Source organism: Drosophila novamexicana, unplaced genomic scaffold (assembly GCF_003285875.2).
Source record: "Drosophila novamexicana strain 15010-1031.04,08,12 unplaced genomic scaffold, DnovRS2.1 tig00000072-arrow-arrow-pilon, whole genome shotgun sequence".
NCBI lineage: Eukaryota > Metazoa > Arthropoda > Insecta > Diptera > Drosophilidae > Drosophila > Drosophila novamexicana.
The window spans coordinates 1,280,234-1,299,420 of record NW_020824771.1 but is presented as its reverse complement, the minus strand read 5'-3'; the positions used below and the strand labels follow the sequence as shown (position 1 = coordinate 1,299,420).

The window sequence follows — 19,187 nt, the reverse complement described above, 5'->3', positions numbered from 1 at the left end:
TAAGTTAGGTAAACTTGTATTTCTATATATTGTACTATATATTGAATTTATCATACTTCAAAAAAGTCTAGTGCTGCAAAATATTACAATCTAGCTGCTCACATAGTTTTTGTAATGTTGTAATCGATATGTTTTAATCGATATCAATTTATCGATGCTGCGCAATTGAACAGCAATTGTTCGCCTTTTGGCTTGCTTGTTCGACTTTTGATTTAACATATTTTTTTCCCGCTGTGGCTGTGCCCATTGCCAAAATGGCCAGACGTGCTCTCATCGAAGCGTTAAATGAGCAGACAACTGGGGCGGGCTGAAAGGAGGGGAGGGGGTGGGGTGCGAGGTAGCGAGGTAGCGTAGGCGATCTGGACTGGCTGGCAAATGCAATGAACTCTTGGCATCAGCCCGTACAGGCTGCACACAGTACAGGGGCAGACGCGGGCAGTTCTTTAAAATAGATGCGGCCCACACGCTCCTGCTGCATTCTTGTGTGTTGCAAAGTGCAGGCTGCAGCACTTGTTCCTGCTCTTGTTGTTGTTTTTGTAGGTGTTGTTATTGTTGTAAACTATTTATGCATTTGGAAGTTTATTTGAAACACGCTAGCAAATGCTAGCAAGAATTCCATTCGAACGCATTTCATATGTTGTTTTTTTCTCTCCCGTCCCGCATCTCGCATCTCGGGTCTCGGATCTTTTCTCGTAGCTGTTTGTTGATTTTATGTACTGTTTTTCTTGCTTCACTTGCTCGAGCCCCCGTCGGGTGCGCCTGGCCTGGTCTGGCCCTGCGGCCACATATGGTCACCTTAATTTGCCCGCACCCCAGGCTGCAAATAATTTATGCGTTCTCCCTGAGTTTTGGTTTATTTTTTCAAGCGCATTTCAACAGCCAAAGCAATCAGCAAATCGCCGGGCGGAAACAGCGCCAAGGGATGTTCAATGTTTGAATTCTGGATGATGATGATGCACGCACTCCATTCGAATCCGCGTCGAACCGACGGGTGGTTCAGCTCTATACACTGCTCAACCCGCCCCACCCCATTGTCTTGGGGCAGTTTCGGTGCGTGCCTCGAACGCTCATCGCTTCTTTGGCCCACTTTTGTTTACATTGACGCCATCGAAGCGTTTCAATTGAATCGCTCCAACAGCAAAGCTCTTGCAGGTATCAGGCAGCCTTGACAGATCTATTTATCAAGCGGCGTTCTGGCCATGTCGCCAATTCGCCAATTCGCCAACTCGCTTCATTAGCCCTGAAGCAGACGGCAGGGCAGTTTTTATGGCAGCTTGCCACATGCTCGCATTCGGAGTATTTTGGCAATTCGATAGCTGCGCCTCAGCCATCCGGCTATCGGAATCTTGTCTACTATCTTGGCAGCTTTTATGTGTCATCCTTGCTGCCAACTTTCGACACTTTTTTATATTAGCCATAAAGTTTTGCTATGCCGGGCTCTTTACTGCCGTCGCACATTGTCAATTAATGTCAGGTAATGGCCGCACCAGATGTCATATGGGACATTAAACGATGTAATGGCAAGTGAGAGTAGCAAAAGTCGGGAGACCTTCTTCCTACTAGGCCAAAGCTGCATCTCGTGGGAAACATTCTGAGTGCTGTCATCAAAATTAGATAAACCCGAAAAAAGCCCAATTTATTTGTACATCTCATTAATGGTGAGTATAATGTGCCTGGGCCAGAGGTAAAATATATATATTTTTATGGAATTTTCAGTTAAATGAAAGAGAGAGAGAGAGAGATAAGTGGAGAGGGGAGGAGAGGGGGGCGAGCTACCGAAAAGTATTCTCCTTAGTTAATTATAATGTGCTAGGCCTCGAGGTATCAAATACATTTTTATGGAATTTTCAGAGAGAGGAAAGCAGAGAAGCGTCTTCACAGAAAAGTAATCTTTCTTTAGTAATCATTTAAGAATTTTCCCAGTTCTCTGAGCTCTCTGAGTAACTCAGTAGGGCTCATTGTTCGAATTCTACATGGTGCATATGGGAAATTCATACTTGATTAACTTCGGTGTTTAAAGTCCGATATTTATGAAATATGGCAAGCGAAAGTGTGCACTTTAATACACTTTTAAAATTTGTTGGGTATATCAAATATGAAATATTTCCAAAGTCTGTATTAAGTAAAGTTTATTTAGCTCTAGTTTTAAAATCGATTTTTATCGATATTCAATGGGTTCTGGGAATAACCAAATTTGATAGTTATGAACTACATAAAACACTGTTAGCATTATAAATATTTATCAATATTACATTATTACAATAGTCAAATTTGTTAGTTTAAAACTATACAACAATTAGAATTCTGCTCACATATTAATTCTCAGATCGATAACTGTTTATTGAAAAAATCTCAATTGTCATCTTTGCAGGGCATTTTTCCGCTCCCTCCATTCTGGGCCGCGCCCGTTTTGCCTACCCCAGTGGCATTTCTAATTAAAGGCCCAGCCCAAATGCTGAATAAACAATAAATCGACAAGAATTATGGAAATACTCTTTTCTGAACATTTATTGACTGCTCGACATGGTTCGTGATCAATTTTAACAGAGCCAGCAGCAGATGAGAGGGGGGCAAGGTGCACAATTATAATTCAATTAACAGTAAAAATCAACTTCTCATGTCGAGGCTGGGACTAAAAAAGGCAGCGCCACATGCTGAGAGAGATAGAGTATCGAGAGGCATGTTCGGCATATTTAATTAATTATTGTATTTTTGTAAGTTTCATTTATTTTTGTACAAAGTTTAGTAAACAAGACAAGAACGAGGCAATGTGCATTGCCTGAAATTGAATAGCATTTATGGAAATATTCTCATGTTTAATTACGAAAACATTTCGATAGCGACTGCGGCAGCAGAATAAGCCACAAGAGCTCAGCCCGAGCAAGAACAGCAAAAACAGCGCCAGATGGCCAGACAAGTTACGAGCCAGAGCACAGAGAAACAACATGAACAGAAACTAAGCCCAGGGCCGAGCTGCAGATGGGGCAGAGTATAAGGTTTAGGCATGCTAACTAGATTGAAACGCCTGCCAAAAAGAGAGAGACAGACAGGCAAAAAAAGAGAGAGAGAGAGAGAGAAAGGGAGAGAGCGAAAAAATACAAAATCCAAACAGAGCTAAAGGATATTTTGCATTAAAGCCGAGACCCCTGCTAAATGATGAAGATGCCAGGCAGGAGCACAAGAGGAAGGGCAAAGAGTTGGGCCGGAGAGTAGTGAATGCCCCTGCACTCAGCTGTCGGCGAACAGAAAGAAGTCAACAGCTCGTTAACTTTAAAGTGGCAAGAGATATGCACGAGACGAGACGAAACAGGACGGGATGGGACGGGACGAGAAAGCCCAGAGACTCAAACCGAGACTACGCGACTCGACTTCGACTTGGAGCTGGAGCTGAAATCGGGCAGCAGGCAGAAAATGTATTTTGCTCGCGCTGTTGTTGCAAAGGGTAGCCCCAACAATGGGGCAACAAGTCGCGTCTGAGATGCGTCGCCCACGGCAACAGTTGCCATAGCCACAGCCAGGATGCCACATTTTGAAGTGCAAAATTGGCGTTGAAAAGTATCTGACGATGACGACGACGACGACGACGACGAATCCGACGACGACGATGGTCAATTGCACAGGGTCAGGCGTTTTTTTCCAGCAGCTTCTCATGCTCTGGCCCATTCTGTGGCAAACTAAGCGCATTGAAGTAGCCAAGGGGCAGCAGCTGTTAACTAAGGTCAAGTTTCTGCTTTTTTTTTGGACTGCAAACACGAAGTCCAGCTTCAAGAAATCTCAAGTAAGATGCAATTGCACACGACAGCTAGATTATGACTGAGGGATTGAAGCAGAGCACTTCACCAGTTTGTGCCAGGCGAGAAGGCCGGCCGCTCTTTTTTAATTAAGACAACTAGATTATGGTAAAGTTGCAGATTCTCGAGAAGCCAGCTGAGCTTAGGACTAGAGTTGTCTGCTGTTGTTTAAGTTGAAATTCATTTTAATCTAAGTCCCAAGTCTAAAAGCTGACAGACACGGTTCATAATAGATTCGAGTAATTGAAAAATCATCTTAACTCACCACTTTTTCCATTCCGTTGTTGTTGTTGCTGTTATTCAAATTGTCCTAGCATAAAATGTGCTCAGCTGTAATGAGATGCCAAGGAAACAGGGAAGAGAAATTAGATAACTTGTCAAAAGTTTATATTGGATAAGCTTAAGCAAAGCAAACTCAATATATAATCATCATGATGTACTATATAAAACGAAATCTTTGTTTACCCAACTCGTAAAAAAATGCTTATACATTTTTAATTAGAAATTATTAAAACAAGACAACTTAATTATGAAATGAGCATAAAAGCCGATGAGCCCGGCATTTAGAAGCGACTCGCAAAACTTTGCTGCTCGACTGATTTATGTCGTGACAGGCACAAAAGAAAATGGCGTGAAAAACTGGCGAATAAAATGGACAAAAAAATTAAAAAGCAAAAAAAAAACAAGCCGTAATGCGACATAATTTACAGTCTAAACCAAAGAATGTGCCCGAGTTGGGGTTGGGGCTGCGAGTCAAGTGTGGCGGCTAGAAAAAAGGGTTGTGGAACGGGGGCTAAGCTGCCCAAATTGTGGCCTGAGTTATGTGCCGCCCGGGCAAATATGTTAATATTTAGCTAATGAATGGCCCGAGCAGAGCTGGGCCCAAGGAGTGGGCAGCACATAGACGCAGAGACAATTGAAGTAGCTATTCCAACAGTTCGGGGGACGACGCCACACTTCAAAAAGCGGCAGCCCGCGCCGCGCAGGCAAACAAGCGGCTTTCTAAACAGGAAAAACCAGGGCAGGGGAAAACGCAAATAGACAGAGAGAAAGAGACAGGGGGAGTGGGAGTGAGGGAGAGGCACTTTGGACTACTTTAATCACGCCATGGGATTAAGGGCAACGCCGCGGATGATGAAGAAGTTGCGTGTGCCAAGAGTTTGTCTCCGGAGAAGGAGTAGCAGCTAAAGATGTAGATGAGGGGGCAACGAGGGGCAGGAACTACGCTTACAATTTAATTAACTTTTTGTTTTTATTTCTTATTAAAGACGCCCCTTGTTTGTTGTTGTATTTGCTTTAACGGCACTCTTTGTACGCCATAATGCAAGTTTAATCAGCGCGCGACAAAAAAATATAGAAGAACTCTATATAAAAAACACAAGTCAGATACAGATACAGATACTTGCGAGCGGCGGTTGCCGCATTTGTAGTTGTGGCTGTATCTGTGTGGGTGCCACGCAAGATTTGCCTAACCAAGTGCTTGCAGATAAGTCGAACAGAAACAACAACAACAATGAGAATGACAATGACAATAGTATCTTTTGTCTTCTACCCACACACAGAGAGAGAGAGAGAGACGGGCCGCCGCCGCCTTTGATTTGCCTCCTGCGCCTTCAATTTGCCAGGTGTAATCTCTAGTGTAACAGCGAAAACAAAATAACAACAACAACAACAACAACAACAAAAGCAAGCACAAAATCGAGAGCCGTTGATAAAGTTAAGCAAACGACAATAAAATGACAATTTTTTAATTATAAACGTTTGCGCTTTTGTTTAATTAAAAAACAGAAAAAGAAGAAAAATGGCGCCTCTGAAGCAATTGCCGAACTACTTGAGAGATATTACTTTATAGAGTCTGACAAACAGGTCTGCAAATCTTAGTCAAAGACTCTAGTTAAACATTAGATTTTTGTACTCTTCCAGCTGATAAATTAACTAATTAATTGGACTGTAAAACAATTCCAGTTGAATATAAAAGGACTAAGAACCAAGACTCTAACCAACACTTGGATAATGTCTATAGGCACCCGGGAATCGAATATCAATGCGAAGCACAAGTTAATAAAATACTTGGAAATCTTAGTCAAAAACTCTAGTTACTCTTCCAGCTGATAAATTAATTAACTTATTGAATTAGTTTTAAGAGTAGATCGAAACAATTGGACTGTAAACCAATTCCAATTGAATATATAACAAATTAAGAAAGAATTCAAATCAACACTTGGATAATATCTATAGAAACCGAATCTCAAGGCGAGGCACAAGTTAATAAAATACTTGAGTGTCTAATAATGTTGTATGGAATTAATTTCTATGTTTATATTATTCATATTTTTAAAAAGCAACATGTAAATAAGTTTCAGTTTATTTAAAAGAAACCAGTTCGAAATAATCGGATTCCACATAAAAAAAAAAACCCAATTCATAAAACTTGACTTAAGAACTGGGGAATTCGCATAGATAGACCTCATCTTATCAGAGATTCTAAATTTTCCTGTCAAGCGCCAAATGGTATTTGACATATGATTATGCGCATAGTTTATAGATTATGATCAGCAGATCTTCATATTGTCATGCGCTTTAAATAAATCATGTCTGTTTTTATGTGTGTGCCAAAAAATACAAGAAATAAAAAGAAAAACAGCTTTAACAACAAATCAAATTCCGCGAAATATGCGAAACGAAATCTGAATTCAAATGTGACTGGCACATAAAAGATATATTTTTTTCAAAAGAAATCTAGACAAAGCCAGCGAAAACAACCTGCCACAGCCCGAAGAAGCTGAGATCAGATTCTTCTGATTGGAGTGCTTGGAGCTCTGTGTGACTTGTTGGACTCTGGCTTGGCTAATTAAATGGGCGACTCTGGGCAGGCAGGCCAATTAATTAAGCGCATAATTTATGGCAACATGTTGTCTGTCTGTCCGTCTGTTTGTCTGTGCTGCCGCATGTCAACGACGTCAATTGAAGGCGCATATAAACAATATGCGATCGGCAAAACGAGCATTAAAAACAACAAAAAAAAAAGAAACAAAAGCCAAATGGCAAAAAGTATCCGTTTCCAAATGTTTAATTTATGACATTGGCGAAAATTTATGACTAAAAATTGAAATGCTCAGCGTGCGGCGTTGGAGGACGACAATGAATATGTATTGTATCTTTCAAATTGAAATTCCAATGAAGCTCAAGGAGTTGGCAACGATAAAAAACAACAACAACAACAACAACAACAAGATGCAGAAGAAGAAGCAGAACAGCAAAAACAAATAGCACTCATCGTCGCAGGAAGCAACAGACAGACCAGGCCCAGACCTTAAACAAACAAAAATTAATTATGTTTCGATGCGGAGAACGAGAGAAAGATACAGATACAGCAACAGATACAGATACAAAAGAACCTGGCGTGTAGACTGCGACGGCCTGAAAATAAAATAATTTCATTTCGTTTCGTCTGTTTATAAGAAAAATATGTTTTTGTTTGTTTTAACGCGCTTCCTTTGCACACAACATGTGCGTGAGCTATATCTGTGTGTGTGTGTGTGTGTGTGAATGCAGCCTAGAGATGCGTATCTGTTGGATACATATGCAGTTAACTGTACAAGTACACATACACGCACACGTGTCTATTCTGGCTATTTTTGGGCATCATTTAAATTAATTTGGTTTCGTCTAAAGCAACACATAGATACACACATTATTCTTTTTGAGCTGCCTCGCATCTGTAAGATACATTTTTATGAATTATATCGCATGCCTCAATGCATGCTGCAACCCATCTTTCTCTCTCTCTCTCTCTCTCTCTCTCTCTCTCTTTACCCAGCTTCATTTTAATTAGCTTGACATTTTTTTTCGTTTGCCTTTGTTTTTTTTTGGTTTATTTTTTCGTGCTGATTTTCCGTTGGCTTCGGCTGTCTGTCTGCGGTTTTTAGGGTTAACAGCGCGTAGATTGATATCTTCAAGTTCATTAGAGTTGCAAGTTGCTTTAATTGGAAATATGCACAGATCTCAAGCAGCTGGAGCAGGCTCTCCAGTCGCAGCAGCCGTCCCGCGCACACTTGGGTGAAAATTAATGATGCCTGACTCTGACTCCGACCGCGACTCTCGACTCTCGACTCCGTGAATTGCCCTGCTCCTGTTGCAGCTCTTTCCTCAGTTCTGTTTAAACTTGGGCATTTCACTTGGGCGCGAGCATATCAACTCTCAGGGCCTCTTTTCTTCTGCATGTTTATTCTCTGGTTTTGTTAACTGATTTCAACGGAATCGGCAGTTAATGAAGAAGCAGCCAGTGTGCTCCTCCTACCCCCTACAGGGCCTGTTTTAATTAAATGCTTTCCTATATAAGGCATATTAAAATGTTGCGCTTTTAATATGTTCGTTCCAAAAAGCAAAAAAAGGGAGTATGCTGGACTCGTGCTGTTTACTTATTTATACATACTAAAGGTCCTCAAATGAACAAAGCTAGAGTATCTCACAGTCAGTCTCACTTGTTGAGCTTATGAAATATTTATGTTTTTCCTAGATTTCAGGCAAATGTTTAACTAATATTCATTTATTAAGTTTACTTTAATATGTTTATGCAAATATTATTACAATTAATTTCAATTAAAGAACTTTTATTCTAAATTTATTTTTATATTCTTTAATCTCATAGAGCTCGGGTCGCGGCCTTTATGTTTTACATATCTAATTCTCTAATTCATTTTATTTATTTACATAAGTTACTTTGTCAAGCGCACACACACACAAACTAATTTCCATTTAAATTTCCACTTGTTCTTTATGTGTCGCCTCCCTCCTTGACAATAAATGCCCGCATGTCTTGTTAATTTTCATTTTAAACGAGTGTGTTTCTTAGCTTTTAGTATTTGTTCTTCTTAGACGCAGCGCACAACAAACAAAATTAACACCTAGTTGCTATATTTCCAGCTAAAAACCACACACACAGGCAAACACACACACACACACACAGGCACACTCACATTTGGAAATAATAAGAGACCATAAGTCAAACCCCTAACAAGGTGTCATTTGGTCGTTGGTTTTTGTGCTGGAATTGCTGTTAAATGAATTAGAGAGCTGCCCGTGCTTCCATATGCCATAAATATCATGAGGGGAAGGGACACAGGGGGGTTGAGGGGTTGCAGGTGAATTCACCCACATGTCACGCCCGTTGAATTTATAGCTGACACTTTCGTTGATATTTATTTTTTGCAGCTCATTCGTTTAAATGCAAATTGTTCAACTAGGCGTATGCGCGATATTTGCAATTAGCATATTAAATATTTGACTGATAGACACAATTTTTGGCTCGGCTTAGAGCATGTTTTATATTCCATTTTTTTGCCTTTACACACAAAATGTTTCCATAGAAAAACAAAAATAAATTCAAGCTAAAATTGCTCAATAAAGCGTCGCCTCGCCTCGCCTCGCCTCGCCTCGCCTCGCCTCGTTTTGTGTTTGTATTTTTATTTTTATTTTAGAATATTTGTGTTTGTCGATTATGTTTGTCTACCTCATGCTGGTTAGGGAAGGGGTGAGGGGACAGCGCCCGCTGTTCTATTACCATAATTTTCTACTTGATTTCTGACGCTCATAAATCATCATCAGTTTTCCAGTCTGCGGCGCGATAGCGTCAGCAGTTAGTTTGTTCTTGTTGTTGTTGTTTTTTAGGTAGTCGTCGTTTTAGTTTTATGGAATTTATCTGTGACAACAACAACAACAACAACAACCACACTGACAACAACGACGACAACTTTGGCGACACAGTTAGCAGCAGCAGCAGCAACAAGTTTTATTGTTGTTGTTCTTTTGAGTGTAGTTTGTTTTGTTGTTGTTGTTGTCGTCTTTTTTTTTGTTTGATGTATCTGGCAGATACGCTTGGTGAAAAATTGATAGCTTGTTGTGTCTTCAAGCAAAACGATGCATAATAAATGCCTCGATAAACAATACGAAGAATTTATTGAAAGACAAAAATACGTATATAATTCCTATGAAAAATCGAAATGTATAATATATAGAGGTTGGATAAAGTTGGCAAACGTGTTTCTCTAGCTTGACTTACAGCCAAGTTAATTTTGGCCAAGTTCAGGTTTCTTTTGTGCAATCTTTCAGTTTTCTACCGAGCAGGCAGGCACATAAACAATATTTGTAAAGCTAACAAATAAAATGTAGAAAAAACTTTAAGATATACCAAAAAAATGGGGAAAATAAATATCAGCCCGCTATAAACAAAAAGCGCTTGGCTTAAATGCCATTAAAACGCAATTTGACGCCTTGTTGTTGAACAAAGACAAACAGCCAGTTAAATTTTGACAATGACTTTAGCTTAGGGCCCAACAAATTTGCGCTTAAATCAAGTTTGGAGCTATTTGAAGATACCGAAAATGTGGGCAACTTCAAAGAGATCGAGCAAACGAGACTATGCAATTTTTTGAATTAGTTAAAACTAAACAAAATACACACAAGCGCACACACACGCACACGCACTTGTTGCTGTCATTTATCAACTAAATAAATCGTCGTATGAGTAGCATATTTTCCTGGTTGGCGCTACGCTGGCTAATTGCCGGCCAGGCCTATACAAACGAGCGGAGAGCCCATAAATAATCAGCCTAATAGACGGCAAACAGAGTATTCAAATAGCCCGAAAAGCATGGCCAAAACAAACAGCCAAAAGAAAGCAGCCAATGGTGGAAAATTATGATCAATGCAATCATGTCAAATTGATTTCGGCCTGAGCCCAACCGCAAGCCAACAAAATACTCGTAGAATCTGTACGAGGGGTGCGAGGTCTAATGACATGGCTAGGCATGGCTCGAACGAAAATTGAAGGAGCTGCAAAATAAATCAAACAAACGAGTCGAAGCCAAGCCAACTCCGCCAAGACACCGCAGCGCAGTTTGATGAATTGCAGCACACGGGTCCGCTGACTTGGCCAGTTTTCAGTTGATGGACGATTGGCCGGCCAGTTACGGGTTACTCCCGTAGCCTCTACCTAGCTCCCCAGCATACGTTCATACATATATTTCTTATGGTTCGGGCTCGAACTGCGGGCTCGCCATGCCCGCTTGTGGTAAAAATTAATCAATATGCTGTGGCTGCTGCTGCTGCTCTTGCTGTTGTTGTTGTTGTTGTCGTTATTTTGTTGTTATTGCAGGCAGCTCATGTTGTTCAAACACGGCAGAAGAGTCCGAGGGCAAGGGGAGGGGGCTTGACTCGAAATGGTTTTATAATTATAAGGGTCGCGTTCAGGTTGACTGGAAATTATCGGTTGTCCAACGTGAGCTCGTTGAAGGAGGGCCGGGCCCAATATAAGTACAACTTGTTTGTCAATAATAACAAAAACCCCAAAGACAATTCGCCTGGTCAATAATTAGAGCCACAGAACTCTGGGAAGCGGCGCAATGCGCGGCTCAGTTACAGACTCCTCCCTGCCAATGGCCAGCTATGTGTAAATGTGGCCAAGAACTACGCGGACTTGGCCAAATTTAATGACAAGCCAGCATAATGAGAGCTACTTGAAGTGGGTCTAGGCAAGCATTAAAAGCATACTAATCACATAGTTAAATGAAATTGAATACCCCTATTGCACATTTAACTAGACCATTTCTCTGAATACTCTTGCAGGAATAGTTCAATCTGTCTTTTAATACTTTGAAATAATAAAAATTTGATATATGTCATATATAATCCATCTATAAACCATTATATATCTATATGATATCGCGATTCCAGCAAAAAAAACGGTTTAAGTTTCACTAAAATTGGCCGATTTTTCTTGACAGAAGCGAAAATAATATATCTTATATTAAGTTGCTTTTGTGGTATCAGATATATCTTATTCTATATGATCCACATTTTGCAACAGAAATAACATATTATTCTCTTCTCTATAAACTGAAAGCTAATCCAAATTTTAAAAGTCTGCAAAACGGGCTTAAACCTATTCAAACCCGATCTTTTTATTGGGTTTTTTACTATAAACCCAAACCAAATCAGTTCTGAAAAAAAAAACAACCGAATTAAAAGCCAAGTCACAATTCAACATAAACGAACAAATTTCGAACAAGCATAGATTACTTTGATCTAATCGAGCGAGTTTAAATGTAGCCAGTATTTTGTATATGAAAATATTGGGGACATGCAATATTTTCAGTACAACGGGCAATTGTAAATCTGAAACTAAATTGTTTTCATTCAGAAACCGAAAATAGTTTTCGGGCTTGCAGACCAGATAAATAAAAGGAATTCGAAGATATTTATTTGGAAGCTCTACTAAAAAAATACTCTAAAATGTAAGTCATAGTTGTGAGCACACTTTCATTCGCCGTCTAATAAGTCGCTGTCAAATGCAAATGAAGAGCGCTAAAAATGATAAAACTGTGCCGCATTAGTATGCACATTAGCGCCCAGCTGACAGCTGGCTGTTGGAGTAGCAAAAATGTTAAACAGGATACCAAATGACAACTTAACTCTTTGACAAGTCAACTTGTCTCGTGTCGTGACTGGCTGACTGACTGAGTGTCAAAGTGATTGTCAATAAATTTTGTAGACATTTGCGAACGAAAAAATCGGAAACAACATCAACGAGATAATCCGCACAATTAAACGGGAGACACTCAAATGCGAATTGAACAACTTGCGAGAGAAAATAACAAAGTCCACAAATTTATGGCCAAGCCAAGTCGAGAGTCAGGCAGGCACGCAGGCAAACCGGGCAGGCAAACAGATCGGCCATAAACCAGCGATCGAACAAAAACATAATTTATGTTCTTTCGGGGCAGGTAGCGAGGAGCGTTTGTAAAATGATCACCTGTTCAACAGCGGGCCAAGTGCCGAGACCCAAAGATCTGCGGGCGGTAAAAGCAGCCAGCAGCCAGCAGCCATATGACAAAGTCAGAAAGGAGAGTCTCGTCTGGCATTTTGAGTGTGGCCACAGCATGGAGTCGCCGGCTCTGCGATCCTCGGTGTGTGACAGTGCGCAATATTTCGAATTGCAATGTGCGGGCTGCAAAAAATACACTAAAAAAAAAGCCAGAGAAAGAGGGAAAAACTGCGCCGCATGGTGTCCCATGTTCAGTCAGGCAGCAGGCAGTCCCAGTCTCAATCCCAGTTAGTCCACCCCTGCCTCTGCTTCTGCCCGGCATTCGTGCCTCTTGGCTGTTGTATGTAAATTGATATTTTTTTGCGCCGCGCAACACCTTTGGCCACTTCCTTTGGCCGAGCGCTAACCTTGAGAGCGGCTGTCGTTAAAATGCGACTGTTTTATTATTTTTTATTTTTATATTTATTTTTATTGTTTCATTTAACTGAAGTTTAATGAAATCATTTCGTGGCTACGTTCCTGGGCACCAAAGTGTTGCGGACTAATAAAAATTGTGTGCGTTGCCGTAAAAGTAAACAGAAACTGAAATAAAATATTAACGACAGCAACGATCCTCAAACCTGTTGCAGTCAGATCGTCAGCAACATGGAAAAGGTGTCACGTTACGCATAATTTATGACCACAGAAACTATAATTTTCCCCAAATGCCAGCGACACGCAACCAAGACCAAGACCAAGACCAAGATCAACATTCAACATCCAAGAAAACGGTCTTTGAGCATTTGAAAATCGTCTCGACATGCAAGGGGTAATCGTCATCGTCATCGTTATCGTTATCGTCCATCTGCATCTGCATCGAGTCAGACGCAGATTAATGAGCCTACACCGATGCAGGTAGACCTCCTCTCCCCCTCTCTCACCCTGTCCCCCTCTCCCTCTCTTAGCCACCTGTGGCCGCCGCATCAAGGCTTGCCAACTTCGCTTGGCCCCAATAATTTTGGAGCTCTCAAATAGACGCGCCAGCGAACTATGGCTCTTCCGTAGAGTAGCTGTCTGTGTGTCTGGTAGTCGCTGCGGCAGCCAGGTTTGACAACAAATAATGAAATAATGTTCGTGACAGCCACGCACAGAGATAAGATTTCAGTTCTCTTTTTTTTGACAGCAATATTGATTCGAACGAAAAACGAAAATGCGCGCACTATAACGAAAATACAACCAGGCACCAGACAAAAGCAACAACAACAACAACAACAACAACAACAACAACAATATCGACACAGACGCAATTTTTTCTTCTCTTCCTCTTGTTCCACTCTTTGTTGGGTAAACAAAGCCCAACGGCACGTTGGAAAAACGAAACAACGGAATGAAATGAAACGAAAGGTGAGCAACAGTCGTTTCGGTAGGTAGGAAATCGAAATCAACAAAAATGAACCAGAGATAAGGCGCAAGCTACCAAAAAAAAAAAACAGAAAGAAAACCAAAAATCCAAATATAAAAAAAAATGTATCAGAAAACGAAAATCACAACAAACGGAAAATATTAAACGAAACAGAAATGTGTAACTGTTCATGTATAAGAGAAAATATGAATGCAAATTCTGCGTTGAAATTCAGTTAATGGAAGGGGATAAGAAATATCATCAAATGGATTATCAAAAAAAGCTGCTAAGTACTCCATTTATAATTGAATTAAGTAAATTATTAGATTTAACAATTTTCGTATAAAAATATATCTTAATAATCAACATGCAATATACAAATATGATTTGGAATATAAGAAAGATACAAGTTAATAAATTATAAGGGGAAAATGTTTAAATGGTAGGTATAAAAGGTATAAATTCTACTGGATCAATTGCTAGACCTTTTTCTCACTACTAAGCTATAACCACTTGAGAATTATAAGGCCACACAGCTAATCAAAACATGTGGGCTATGAACTCTATTAAGAAGTAGCCTCGACCTAAAACACATTCACAAATACCACATTCTTGGGAATCAAATATGCATTCTACTTGATCAGTTGCTTAGAAGATCAAAAGCTTAGTTTTGTATAATTTTTTAAAAATGGTTTCATATCTCAAGAAAAGTGTAAGAAATTTTGCAATTTATTTCGCTGACGCGATTGCTTAACGCTTGGCCGGTTCTCATTGGCCTAACTTGACTGAAAGATACATTTGTATCTGATATGCAAAAGATACACACTCGTGCACTTGGCGGCATTTTCACTGTCACTGGCCACACATACCTGACGCTTGCTGCTGCAGCCGGTTGCGATTTGTTTTCGCTGATGGTAATCCCAAGCTCTGGTGATTAAAAAAAGGCGCCGTGCAACTGTTCGAGTTAATCCAATTTCACGAGACACACACGCACACAAAGGCAGCTGCAGATACATTTACTTGTAGATACAATGTCGTTCGGTTGTCTATTTCAGTAATTTGACTTGATATTTTTGGACAGATTTTTTAATTAAAATTTCATGTAGCCAACCAAGTTATCTACACACTCACGAATACTCAACGAGTACTCAACTATGCGGATAGGTGTCAGGCTCAAGTAGACAGGCGACAGCTCTGCAATCTCCGGGCAGATGTGGGCCGCCGGGCCAAGCGTCAAGCGCCGAGCGCCAAAATCCAATTTCAGTTGACGCTTGTCGTCGTCATCGATCACAGATCACCCAATGGCAACAACAACAACAAGCGACAAATCTTCCTTTTGTTGTTGTTGTTGTTGTTGTTTTACTTTTATAACAATTTTGTATAGACACTCACACGCACATTGTTAGAGATACAATTTGTATTTTCATAACTCGTTTTGCCGCTCTCGAAGACTGGGGCGCTTCTTGTTTTGATGCCACTTGGCGGCTGTTTTACTAACTTCTTTTTAATTTATGACAGCCCTTGTATATGTATTTGTTGTATATATTTATATTACAATGGCAGCATAACAAAACGTATTTTAATTCAACTATTTACACGAGCACTGCAAATGCTTGTGTATCTTGTGGATACACGTTTAGCGTTCCGTTTATGCTGTTTGTATATTCAATTGATAAATTGAAGTTTAAAAGGTGTAATTAAGGCGTCTCACAAAAGTCGCGGAATCGGGCAACAACCGTGAATCACACACTAAAATGCCCGACAGCACCACCAAACGCTGCGATCGTCGAAAACAAACTGAGGCAACGCTACGCAGCGACGCGGCTGCCGAGCGCAGAGAGCGCGGTCAACGAGAGAGCGAGAGAGAGAGAGAGAGAGCGCAGAGCGTAAGCAAGTGCTTGTCGTGCAAGTAGCATGCGATAAATGCTGGCAGCAAAAAAGAAGAAAACAAACACAATTTGCATACAGTGTGCTTTGCAATTTACCAGGAGCATGTCCTGAAGTTAAGTAGCTGCCAGATTTGACATGCGCATATTTAAGTGACTTGCAAGCGCTTAAAATTTGTGATAGAAAACTCTAATTAATTTAACAGAATGTAGGAATTTTGACAATAAATAACATTTGGATCAAAATTCGATTAGCTAAATTGTCAGCATGCGGGAGACATTTTTACATTTCGCTATACACTTTTTTACGAATGTGTACCATATTTTCCTGTTTGTATAACTTGCATTTTCTCAACCCCCACATTTTAGCTAGTGTTGACAAAACTTGACTGGATTGACAGCCGCCTGGCATTACGCATTGCACATGTGGTGCATTTCGCATGCCGAAATCAGGCGACAACATCCTCCCCGCCCCCTTAAACCGTGAAACACTGTCTGCCTGTTGGCTTTTGTCTGGTTCAGGTTTTTCACTCTCGCACTCTCGCAGTCTCTGCTCCTGAATGCCAGGCAATTTTGAAATGTTTTTCCAGCAGGGAACGTGCGTGCACCCTGCTGACAGTTGCTGGTGGTGGGTGAGGGGCAGCGATTGCTGCTGCTGATTGAGGCACGTTTCGCATACAGGGTGCTCGCTCTCTCTCTCTCTCTCTCTCTCTCTATTTGTAGCTGTCGCTCTCATTAGTCGCTGCACTCATTAAATGCGCCTCGGGGCCTATCAGTGCATGATAATCACAAGAATTAAACCAAAAGAATACATCGCGTTAATTGCAATCCCTTCCTGTGCACGCTCAGCTCAACGTTCCATGCTCAAAAATTGCTAATGAGCGCACGTTCCATGCGCTCTCTCGCTCTCTTCTGCTGCTCTCTCTCTCTCTTTTGCTACTCTCTGCAGTTGACAGACCGGTTTTCAGGTTTTTATCTGCTAAGGGTCTTGTTAAAAGTAATTCGTAACACGTTGTTACCAGATAACGCCGCCGCCGCCGCCGCAGCACTGGGTCTCGCATTGCGCTCCTAACGAGTAGCTCTGTGGCTGCCGCCTCTCCTCCAGCTCCATCTGCATCTTCCTCTTCTGCTGCTGCTGCTGTTGCTGCCTGTTCCTCTTGGCTTGTTAGCGTCGTTCGCTGGCTAAAAGAGCGATAAAATGCATGGGGAGAGGCGCAAGTCAAGATCAAGGCAGGTTTAATGGGCAGATCCAGGCTCACGTTTTGACTTTTGGCTTCGTCGCCGGTTCAATACACCCTGCGCATAGTTAGCTGCAGGGTGCCCAGCCGATCGCCTCTCACTGCGCCGGATCGTGCAACACAGAACATGATTCGGTTGGAGCTCTCTACTCGCCAGCCGGTTTGCCCAAGCAGACAACACCACATGTGGTGATTGTTGTTGTTGTTGTTGTTCCTGTTGCTGCTGCTGAGTGATTTTGCCTAGTTAGGAGTCGGAAATGTGCAGACATTGCAAAAATCTCATGTTTATATGCATTTCGATTGTCGCTTTCCAGCCAGGAAAGCTGCAACCAGCCCCCCTCCGTCCCTAGCAGCCCGGCGAGCAGCAAGCAAATCGTGCGCCTGGCCGCTAATGAACTTACAATGGTTCGCTTGTTTGCTCTGCGAGGGCAAGGCGACTGGCCAAAACAGACTTGGTCCAAAGCTCGGCACCCACACGGTACGGACTGGCCCGGCCTCATCGGAGATTCGCAATGTGAAACATGAACTTGGCTCCATGATTGAGCGACGAAAACTTTGGTCGTGCTTCAATCAGTTAACCGCTGGCCAGTTTAGCTTCAGCTCAGACTGAGCTGGAGAGCAGACCCTGATGATGTCGATGCCATGATCATGATCAGCAAAACTAACAAGAGGTGTTGCTTCTGTCGTTGTTCGTTGCAGCCAACAATAACAACAACAACAACAACAAGAAGAGCTATGTATCTGGCCAGGCATCAGCGCGTCAGAGTCGAAGCCTGATCGTGATTTTCCTGGGTGGCACATACACAGCTCTCCCTTTCTCCCTCTTTCCCTCTCCCTCTCTCTCTGTCACTCCCATGGCCTTTGTTTCATGTACACTCGATGATCGGCTGGTCTGATTGTCTGCGCTTTGTTTGTTTCTCGTCTCGTCGCAGCTGCCCAAGGGGAATTCGCCTTAACTAGTAGTCAACCTGGCGCAAAAACAAAAAACAAAGTAAAGTAAAATAAAAACAAGCAACAGGCGCGCCAATGTGCCCGGCGCTCTGTCAATGCTCATTGAGGGCACCAGCAGCAAACTAAACAGCTCACTTCGACTTAAATCGGGACGGGCAGCCAGTTAGACAGTCAGCCGGAGGGACAGACGGCGGTTAGCCTCAGCCTCGGCCTTAGCCTCTGTTGGTTAGCTGCTCGCGCTGGGTGGCAGCCGGAGCTGCTCAGTTTAGCTGACAAATCAATTGAACGTAGGACTCTTTAGTCCAGTTGCCCAGTCATGCCAATTGACAACGGATTACAAATGAGCCATCAATTTAAAGCTCATAAATCGTTGAGCAAACTCAAGGATTTCATTGAAGATGAACTCAAAGCCCATCAATCTTGAAGTTGTTCCAAGATAAAGATCGATCGATGGCATCAAGGCAAATGGAGAAGAGTTAATCAGCTGTATGCTTACGCGATTTAAACATAGTGTAATTTTATGATCACATGAAAAACACAATTGATCTTACAGTCAAAATAAAAATACAATTTTAGTTAATGATTTGTTGGTGGAACTGTGAAGTTCTCTCTCGCATAGATCAATTTAAAATATATGCTTCAGATAGATTTCGATAAGGTTGATGCAGAGTTATTCAGCTGTAAACTTACACGATTTAAGCATAGTCAACGATATTTTATCTCAATATACAAATTAAATTGAATTTAATGATCTGTTGGTAGAATACAGAAGATATGCATTATCACAAAAGTCATGTTTCAGACAGATCTAGATAAGATCGTGCTTCAGATAGTTTTCGATAAGATAAAGTTATTCAGTTATAAACTCACACGATTGATGGATTTAGATAAGATCGTCTGAGAAGAGTCATTCAGTTGTAAGCTTGTACGATTTAAGCATAGATATTTTATCTCAGAATACAAATTAAATCGTAGTTAATGATCTGTTGGTAGAATACAGAAAATCTCTTTGCATACATCATCACAAAAGTCATATTTCAGGTAGATCTAGATAAGATCGTGCTTCATATAGATTTTGATTAGATTGATGGAAAGAAAGTTAATCAGCTAGAATCC

The 19,187-nt window shown here is 41.2% G+C and overlaps 1 protein-coding gene across 1 annotated transcript in view; it reads right to left on the bottom strand.

The window, feature by feature from the left end:
• Positions 1-19,187, bottom strand: part of LOC115771436 (frizzled-2) — a 100,214-nt gene that overhangs the window by 13,459 nt on the left and 67,568 nt on the right. Inside the window, exon 6 of the mRNA XM_030717141.1 lies at positions 4,057-4,121. The gene's annotated coding sequence lies outside the window, so the exon portion shown is untranslated. The remainder of the gene's footprint in view (positions 1-4,056; positions 4,122-19,187) is intronic.